This window comes from Protobothrops mucrosquamatus, unplaced genomic scaffold, assembly GCF_001527695.2.
Source record: "Protobothrops mucrosquamatus isolate PMUCROS unplaced genomic scaffold, P.Mucros_1.0 scaffold_78, whole genome shotgun sequence".
Lineage (NCBI taxonomy): Eukaryota > Metazoa > Chordata > Lepidosauria > Squamata > Viperidae > Protobothrops > Protobothrops mucrosquamatus.
Window position 1 is genome coordinate 285,088 of NW_015386154.1, and position 7,188 is coordinate 292,275.

Consider the following 7,188-nt stretch of genomic DNA (forward strand, 5'->3'; position numbering starts at 1 on the left):
TGCTTAAAGGATGGAATGGACTATTAAATCTATCAGGCATTCCTAATTCCTTGGATGTGCTTCAAGATATAAAACTTTAATAATTTAATTACATTCTAAACATAAAACAGTACAGGAACATTTAATCATTATCTTACACAGATACAGTGAGGGGGTTGGAACTCAGATTATCAGAACTCAGTTTCAATCTATAGAGATAAGTGACCTCAAATAAAACACTAAGAGCAATGCTAAGCAACTGGGCTCAGATATTCAACTGAATACAAGAATGGTACTTCAAAGTAAATGTTTAGAAGATTGCAGTCAGTGTTAGGCATGCCATCTTTGGCTTGGCGCCTTGCTGGGATCCTGCCATCAAAGGTTAGAAGGGAGGGGGCAAGGGGAGAAGAGGACAAATGGGCAATAAACATTTATAGCGATGTGATGGGAAATAGGGAGGGGGGATGATAGCTTGATGAAGACCAAGAAAGCACGGGTACCAGCTCTCAAGACATGTGTCGACTCACGAGAGTGACCAGGAGGATGTTGAAGCCTGGGGGGAAGCAGCATCCTCGAGACCCCATGGCAGACCTCCCTGAATGGCTGAGTCAGATGGAAGCCTGCAGTGACAAGCCAAGACCCCGATGGTCTCTGGAGGTCAGAAAGAAAGAAGAGTGGGAGGAAAAGCCATCCAGGGTGACATTCACATGCCTGAGAGAGCCATGCATGGAGATTGAGGAGGAGGCAAACCAGGGCACGATAGATTGGGAAGACAAGATGCTGGAGTGCGCAACAGAGTACCTACAGGGTGCCTTTGGCAACCTCAAGCCATGCGAAGCCCTGGGGCGGATGGCACAGCCGGCCACCCAACCAGCGCAAACCATGGGCAGTGATGGTGTGACCGTACCCACTGCCGCAGCTATGATGGTGCCTGCCCCAGCAGCTCAGACACAGGGTCTCAGAACCCCTTTCCTCTCTTTCTCCTATTCCTTTCTTCTCTTTTTCGGGTTCTGCCATTCTATTGGGGGGAGGGGGGCCTATGGGTATCCCACAGTGTATTTCCTTTGCTTTGTGCTTTTCTCTTTGAAGTATCTCTTTTTCGGGGTGAGAATGGAATGTGACTCCAGCCATCTGCCTTATCTCCAGGTGGAGGGAAGAAGCCGCAGAGAAACCTGACAACCTTGAGAGTGGTGCCTTATCGGTTCTTTCCACAATAATTTGACACCTTTGGATTGGCTCTTTTTGAACTGGCCAGCTGGACAGTCGGGGTGGGGTTTGGATTGCAACTTTGAATGTACTGTTTTGCACAGGAAACCCTCAAAATCCTGCCTTATTTTCCTGTAGTCAGCATCTCCCAATAAAAGTTCCCGTTGAAATGATGCACGTTTCAAGAGTTCTGCTTTCTTGGGAGGTTTAACTGAGGCAAGTCTTTACATTAGGCAGGATCTGCAAAGTGGTCAACCTGGAGGGATGAAAACCCCTCCTGCAGGGAATGTGCAAGTGATATCAAACCACAGCAGTGAGAAAGGAGAAGGCGCTGGGTGGAGTCCCCCTCCCTGAAAGTTTGCCCGAGCGACAGCAGCTCAGTCTCCTCCAGCTCTGGCAATGAAGTGGAGACAGGAGAGAATCTTGCAAAGCCAAGATGGTTGATCAGTGTGGGGACGAAGGAGGACTGGGAAGGAAAGTCCAAGAAAGTAACCTTCCACTGTGGCAGCCACCAGCCAGGGTGGAAGCAGGAGATGGAATGGTCTCTCAATCTCATCAAGGAAGAAGACAAGAGACCAACCGGTCTGACCATTTTCTTAAACAAGCATAAACCTGATTCTGGAAGCTTTTAAAAATCTCAAGGAGGAAGAAGCAGATCCCTGCCAGGTCCAGGTCAAGAGAAGCTGGATAAGGAAGAATAAAGGGGGGAGAGTGAACCTGCCAACCCTGCCCCTTCCACTAGCGCCACTGAGCCATGGGGACTGTGACCCCAGCCTGAGCCGGGGTGACAGGCGCAGGGCTAGAAGGAGGGGAACATGTCGACCCAAACTGAAAACTCCCCTCCTCAGCATGAAATATGATGGGGACCCCCAGATTCTTTCTGGCTCAAGTCCTGAGCCACATGCATGAGTATGGCCGGGAGATCCCCAGTGACAGTGGATGGGTCAGATTTGTAACCATAGCCCTGGAACATGCAACAGCCTGCTGGATGGTGACCCTACACAATGCCAATGCCCCTGAGCTTCGGAACTTTAACCACTTCATGGCTGCCCTGAGACAGAGGTTTGAGGACCCCTTAGTTGACCAAAAGGCTAGGGACTCCATTAAAATGGTGAGACAGGGCCGATGCCTAGTGGCCGAGTATACTGAGAAATTCCGTGACCTGGCTTGTCATCTCAACTGGCCAAAGGAAATCTTGGTTAACTATTTCAAAGATGGGCTGAAATGATCTCTACCATGTTTGTATTGCCCGAGGAGCCCCTACCTACCTTCACAATTGGTGCATCCTGGCCGAGCAGGCAGAGATCGACCAGGCCCAAAACCAGCATTGTTTTGGTCAATCATGGAGATGCTCTCCACCAGAGAGGAAAAGGGAGACAACGAAAATCCCAGCGGAAGTGCAGCATTCAACTGCCTGCTTCAAGTGCAGCAAAGAAGGCCATCGAGCTGCGGAATACTGTTTGAAGACCCTGGTCAGGAAGCCAGACCAGCCGGGGGGGGGGGGAACCTGGGAAAACCATCAACACCCAAAGGAAACTGCAATGAAAAGCACCGAGGTCATCGAGTTCCAACCCTCTGAAAACTTGGGAGGGGGAACTCCGACCCTGCCAGACAAGTGAGTGGAGGCATCCGAAAATGACTCCAATGACGAACCCCTGGTAAGTGAACCCATAGCACTCCTCACCAGGCCCATAGAATTACTAAGCCCAGGGATGGAAGAAAAGGTGGCCCTGAAGGCTTTATTGGACTCAGGCTGCACCAGATGCTTAATAAGCGCAACCCTGATGGGAAACATGGGAATTCCCATGAGGAGACTGAAGAAGCCTATTTCGTTTGGCCAGCTAGATGGGTGCACTGCACGGGGAGTCCCAGCGACCTTTGCCACGAGGCCAGTAGAACTCACCATGGGGGACCACACTGAGACTTTGACTTTTATAGTGGCCCCGGCATAGAGTGGCCACTGATCATAGGAATGGCGTGGTTAAGGAAGTGGAATCCGTGGGTGAATTGGCGGACAGGAGAACTGAGACTCCCAAAAGGGAGGCCCCACATGCAAGGTGAGCACTGCAGGGTCAGAGGGAGAAGAAAATCTGAAGTAGTGGCGACTGTCAATGATCAGGGATTGGAAGGCATGCACAGGGAATACCAGGACCTAGCTGAAGTGTTCAGCGAAGAACGATCCAACGAGTTTCCACCTCACCGCCCCACAGACTGCACCATTGAGATTATTCTAGGGGCTAAGCTGCCCAAGCCCAAATTCTACTTGATGATACCCGGGAGTTAGAGGAGCTGTATTAGTTCATAGAGAAAAATGTGGTGTGAGGTTTCATTCAGCCAGTGAGGCCAAAAGTGGCTGTCCCGGTGCTGTTCCACGAAAAAAAAGATGGGCCTCTGCGCCTCTGCTTGGATTATAGATTTCTGAATGCAGTGTGCATAAACAATATCTACCCCTTGCCACTCATGAAAGACATGCTACTTCACCTCTCGAAGGGGAAGATTTTCTCTAAACTGAACTTGCGGGAGGCATACTATCGGGTTAGAATCAAGAAGGGGGATGAGTGGAAGACTGCGTTTAACTGTCCCCTAGGATGCTTCCAGTTCAAAGTGCTCCCCTTTGGACTGCAAGGGGCGCCCACTGTTTTCATGCAGCTGATTAATGAGGTCCTCCATGAGCACTTATACAAGGGTTTTTTGGTATATTTGGATGACATTCTAATTTACACCGAAATGAAAGAGGAGCATGTCAGATTAGTCAGGGCAGTATTGAATAAGCTCTGTGCAGCCTGACTCTGCCAAACATACAAAATGCAAGTTCCATAAAGAAAAGATCGACTATCTGGGCTACTGCATTTCCCATAAGGGGGTGGAGATGGATCCAGAGAAAGTGTGGGCTGTGCTGGAATGAGCACTGCCACGAACCAGGAGGCAATTGCAAAATTTCCTGGGTTTTGCTAACTTCTATTGGCAATTCATCCCCTCATTCATGCAAATTGCACTCCCCATTACCAATTTGTTAAAAACGAAGGGGGAGAACAAGCTGAAGCCCAGCCAGCCCTTGAAATGGACTATGGAATGTCAGGCGACTTTTGAAAAACTAAAAAGGCTTTTCTCTACTGAGCCGGTGCTTAAACACACAGACCCAGAGAAACCATTTATTATTCAGGCTGATGCCAGTGACGTTGCAGTGGGAGTGGTATTACTCCAGTAAGGCCAGTTGCAGCCTTGCACCTACATCTCAAAGAAACTCACAGAGACCAAACAAAGATGGGTGGTGTGGGAGAAAGAAGTGTATGCTGTACGCTGGGCACTCCTCACTTGGAGGCACTTCCTGGAAGGGAATAAAATCCCCTTTCAAGCATGGACTGATCACAAGAATCTCAAAGCCTTAAAGACCCCAAGGCAGCTACCGCTCAGACAAGCTTGGTGGTCCCAACACTTCCATTGCTTCAATGTTATTATTTTATTATTTTATTATCCGGTATCGATGCCCTATCAAGAATGCCATAATACAACAGCGCAAAAGCTGAGGTGGTTAAGCCACTGTTACCCACCAAACAATTAACTGCCCTGTTACCATGAGAGCACAAGCATAGAATCTGGGGCCTCTGGACAGCACAGCAGGCACAGAGTTTAGACAAGCACTAGAAAAGGATGAATGGTTTCATGATCACAAAAATCTCTGCTCAATGAATAATGGACTGCCATGGGTAGGGGGGAAATTGTATATACCTGCAGCTCAAAGACTAAAATTCTTGAAACTTTGCCATGACTTGAAATTAGTTGGACACTTTGAATTCGTGAAAACCCTCCACTTAGTAAAGAGACAATTCTGGTGGCCATCCCTAAAAAAAGGACATAGAAAGCTATGTAGCCAGCTGTCCCATTTGTGCTGCAGCAAAGTAGAGGCAAGGAAAAATGCCTGGCTTTTTGGAGGCGGTAGCAAGCCCTTCAGCACTCTGGAGAGAGATTTCAATGGATTTTATCGTAGAACTGCCAGAGAGCACTGGAAATATTATCATTTGGGTAGTGACAGATCTGTTCTCCAAGCAGGTCCACTTTATAGTGTGCCAAAAGATCCCCACTGCTAAAGCTTTAGCCAAGCTGTTTGTGCAGCATATATACAGGCTGCATGGAGTCCTACAGCACATAATATCAGATAGGGGGTTCCAATTCACTTCGGAGTTCTGGAAAGATTTTTTGGGTCTGCTAGGTACTGATCAGGGCTTGTCTCTAGTCATCATCCACAAACGAATGGGAGGATAGAACAAATGATCTCAGTACTAGAACAATACTTGAAATGCTTTATAAACTACCAACAAGATAATTGGACTGACCTATTGCCTTTTGCTGAGGTGGCCTACAACAATGCAGTGCACGCCAGTACCAGCTACACCCCATTCCAGGTGGCTACAGGACAGAGTTTCAACCCGATGCCTGAATTGCCAGCCAACGAACCAACCATCCCATCCCTAAAGGAGTGGATCAAACAACAACAAAATACATAGCCAGTGGTTAGAAAAACATTAGATGAGGCTAGAGAAGCTTATACAGTGCAGGAAGATAAAAAATGGGTGGAACCAAAGTCTTTCAAAGCAGGGAATAGGGTATACCTTTCCACAAGGTTCCTGAAATCTTTACAACCCTCAAAGAAGTTAGAGCCAAAGTTTGTGGGATCCTTCCCCATCAAACGCATCATTAACCCAGTCACAGTAGAATTGGAGCTCCCAAAAACATTAAGACAGGTTCATCTGGTGTTTCACTGTAGCCTATTAAAACCAGAGTTGAATTCACCTTTAACACCAGCTGCGCCTTTCCCACCACATTCCACCTATTATGGTGGAAGGAGAGCAACACTTCGAAATTAAAGAAATTTTAGACTCCAGGAAACACCATGGATCAACCCAATATTTAGTGGCCTGGAAAGACCTCCCAGCCTCCCAGAATGAGTGGCTCCATAAAAAACATGTCAGAACCTGTTTTCCCTCTTTCTCCTATTCCCTTCTTCCTTTTTTCAGCTTCTGCCATTCTATTGAGGGGAGGGGGGCTATGGGTATTCCACAGTGTATTTCCTTTGCTTTGTTCTTTCCTCTTTGAAGTATCTCTTTCTCGGAGTGAGAATGGAATGTGCCTCTGGCCATCTGCCTTATCTCCAGAGCAGCGCCTTATTGGTTCTTTCCCACAAGGTTTTGAAACCTTTGGATTGGCTCTGTTTAAACTGGCCGGATGGACAGTTGGGGTGGGGTTTGGATTGTAAATTTGAATGTACTGTTTCGTACAGGAAACCTTCAGATCCTGCTTTATTTTCCTGTAGTCAGCATCTCCCAATAAATGTTCCTGTTGAAATGATGCACATTTCAAGAGTTCTGCTTTCTTGGGAGGTTTAACTGAGGCAGGTCCTTACACAGGGTCCAATTCCACAACCAACTGCCACCCCAGCCACTCAGCCAGCAGCACCGGCTTGGGTTGTGCAACCAAGAAGGAGAGGCCAAAGACCACCAGCTCTTGGGGTGAGGTGCGATGGAGTCCCTAAGCAACTAGGGTTCTTCCTGGATCAGGTCTGGACCTACATGCAGGAGGGGTGGTGTGTAACCATGGCACTGGAGGGGACCAAATGGTGATGTCCCAGAGCTGCACAACTTTGATCACTTCATAGGGGCACTCCAAAAATGTTTTGAAGACCCCTTGGCTGATCACAAAGTCAGAATCAGTATCAAGATCGTAAGCCAGGGGGACTTCCGGTGGCAGGCGCCTTCGCTGGACGCAGCTGTTTGCTGCTCCCGCCTGTTTCTGCGTTAAAGCCGTTTTGACAGCCTGCATCAGCTGTCAAACGGCTTGATACCTTTCCCCTGGGCATAGGGGGAAAGGTGAGCTGCCCGAGGTAGGAGTTGAGTTCCCGAGTCGTCCCTTGTGGACGATGTAGGTGAGAACTCCTCCGGAGCCCCGGGATTCTCCGCGATCCAGGACGTCTTCGCTTTAAGCGAAGCTAGAAGCTGCCGTCACCGC

At 48.3% G+C, this 7,188-nt stretch overlaps 1 protein-coding gene across 1 annotated transcript in view; it reads right to left on the reverse strand.

Moving 5' to 3' along the window:
* DOCK4 (dedicator of cytokinesis 4) overlaps positions 1 to 7,188 on the reverse strand; it is a 246,511-nt gene that overhangs the window by 94,258 nt on the left and 145,065 nt on the right. The gene's annotated exons all lie outside the window — the stretch shown is intronic.